We start from the raw sequence: 2,709 nt of genomic DNA on the forward strand, positions 1-2,709 counted from the left end.
CATTGAAACTGGTTAGACTAGATGGTGACTGAATATTTTTGAAAACAGGCTGAATAAACTTGAAAATTAAGTTTACTCGGGATAAACAAATTACAGACCTATATGAAAAGCTCGTCCGTTTATATCACTGACAAATATGCAAGTAAGTTCCATCCTGAAAGAGAGTTTAAAAATGTATAATACGTTAAATTATTTAAGCATTAGACTTCTCAAAAACCGGAGAGGTAAAACGGGAGAGATTTAAGACGACAACCTGATGAAATGAAACATTTAATTTAAAAATCCAGCTAAAACCGAATCTCGGGGTATTTTATTACGTTGTTACGAATGAACAAACGATTTTCCCTCATGGCCTAATGAAAGTTTAATGAAACCCCAAGAACTGCCGGATCGGAAAATATATTCACTCCCATCTCCCATATTCATTCAGTCTCTCATTAACATAGATCATCAAGCTAATCAACGGAATTCTCAGAAGTGTATTATTATCCTTAATTAAATTAATGTATGAACTAAGTTTTGGTGTACGAAACAACTATGTCCTGCATTAATTCAAAGTTTCAAATCCTTCGTTACCCACACCATTTGCAGTAGATAGCGGAAATAACAAATATTAATCAACTCAAGCAACTAACAGTACATACAATAATGAAATTCTTGTATCGTTTGTAAAAGTAAATATGTTTGCAATTGCAAACATAAAGGAATAGTTAAAATTAAACATTATTAAAGTTCAATCACAATACAAAACAAAAAATCAGAAAAATTAAATATACATTATCGTTATAATATCATCGTAATTATAAATATAAATATATAAGATTTTTTTATTTTCTCTTCTAAAAAATTCTGATTTCATTAATGTAAGTGCTATTATTTGATTAAAAACAAAGAAAGTTTAAATAAAAACATTTGAAAGCCCCATTTATCTAAAAGGGTTATTAATCATTCGAAATATTCTTGATGAAATGATTTTCTTTATCTCAATCCGCGGACATACTGTACTGTTACAAAAGTTCTTGTGGGTAAAAACATAATTACGCTTCAAGAATAATATCGTTCTACTTTGTACAACCGAGCATTTAATTGCTATATAAAACGCAAAAAGACGCCAGAATAAAAACAAAAACGGCGTCGTTGAAAACAAAATATGAAGAAATACAAAGCAAATGATACTTTTTCAGTAAAATAAAATGTTCTTTTCTAATAAGGAAACGTTTTATTATAGTTTAGATGTTTCAGTATTGGCTTAATCTAAAGGAAAGCAATCCTAGATAAGAATCGTGACAAGTGATGAAGATTTACATATATTTTCAAATGAAATAACCATTTGCGAAATTGGCCCGGAACGCGTTCTGTGAAACATAAGTCATTGTTTTGCATTTTCAGCTTGTTTGGTTTCAGATGACTGGTCTATTGACTTTGACCCTTGTAATGTGAATATTTTAAAAAATTGTCACTATGACTGTCCAGAATAAAACTCTAAAAATGCAACGAAATAACCCTTGTTGTCGACATCATCGCCAAGATAATTATGATACGTTTAAATTTTTCTTTGTGTCAAACAACCCAGAAATCTCAACTTCAAGAAATGAAAAATAGCCATGTGCATAATCCAGGGCATGACCATCTACAGGGTTCTTATTACAACGTTGCAATTTTCATATCAATAAGATTTAAATCAAAGTTACCAGGTTTTGCATATTCTCCAGGATAGACGTATGATTCACGCCATAACAGACCGCATATCAAGATTCCTTCGGACGATAGTAATTATTTGTACGTAAATAAATTAAATTCACCGATATACTGCGCGATCTAAATGGGGGTGGACTAGCGGACCTCGCTAACGAGTCTGTGAATGACCTAGAGGTACCCGAGTGGTTAGTGTGTTAGGTTATAGTTACTAATGCAATTCTGATGAAATTTTGTTCTGACAAGTACGTCCGAAATCCTCGTCGGAACAAGGTGGTTACATTGTGCGCGTTTACTAATAGCTGCCTCTCAGCAAAATGGATGAACGGAATGAGTTTTATTTTCTTGAAAGTCCGTTGATTAAGCTATTGTTGGTAGGTGGTGGGAAAACAGCACAGAAAACAGCTGGAAGCATGTTAACCACTTATTTTCCACAAGAGACGGGAAGGGAGAGTTTCAAACTTATTGCCTAATAACAAAACTATCCCCTTAATCCCTTCAAAATATTTAGCGGTCATAATTGACCATATTAATCACAATGAAATTTGAAAAATGGCAAAAAGAGGGAAAATAGGAACGGTTGTAAGTTGAGAGGAGTTGATGTCCGAGGGGATCGAAGTCACGATAGCTCAAGTGGTTAGAGCAGCGGCTTATCGAGCCGAAGGTCGTGGGTTCGAATCCCGCTCGTGACACTAATTTTTCGTCTCAACCAAAAATGTTAGGTAAAAAGAATTATTCATTAGAATAATTAATATGGTTAATTATTACCACTAACCAAATATGGCTTACTGCTGGTGATTTCTTGAAAAACTTTCTCCCACTTTGGCCGAGAAATATCTCTGCTGTGATATTTTTTGTCGTTCATGTCCCACAAACACCGATTCTCAAAAACAATACTAATCAGTTTATCTAAATCCATGATGAAATACCAAAACTGTCTAAATTGAACGTCAGAACGCACGAAAAAATCTAACTCGTTTGAACGCTCGAATGGTTCTAACGACGTCGTGTGTG

At 33.6% G+C, this 2,709-nt stretch overlaps 1 non-coding gene across 1 annotated transcript; it reads left to right on the top strand.

The window, feature by feature from the left end:
- The first annotated feature begins 2,313 nt into the window (after positions 1-2,313).
- Trnad-auc lies at positions 2,314-2,387 on the top strand. The gene has a single exon. It is a non-coding gene; the product is annotated as a tRNA-Asp (tRNA).
- The last annotated feature ends 322 nt before the right edge of the window (positions 2,388-2,709 follow it).

This window comes from Cimex lectularius, unplaced genomic scaffold (assembly GCF_000648675.2).
Source record: "Cimex lectularius strain Harlan isolate CLEC.00 unplaced genomic scaffold, Clec_2.1 scaffold283, whole genome shotgun sequence".
NCBI classification, from domain to species: domain Eukaryota; kingdom Metazoa; phylum Arthropoda; class Insecta; order Hemiptera; family Cimicidae; genus Cimex; species Cimex lectularius.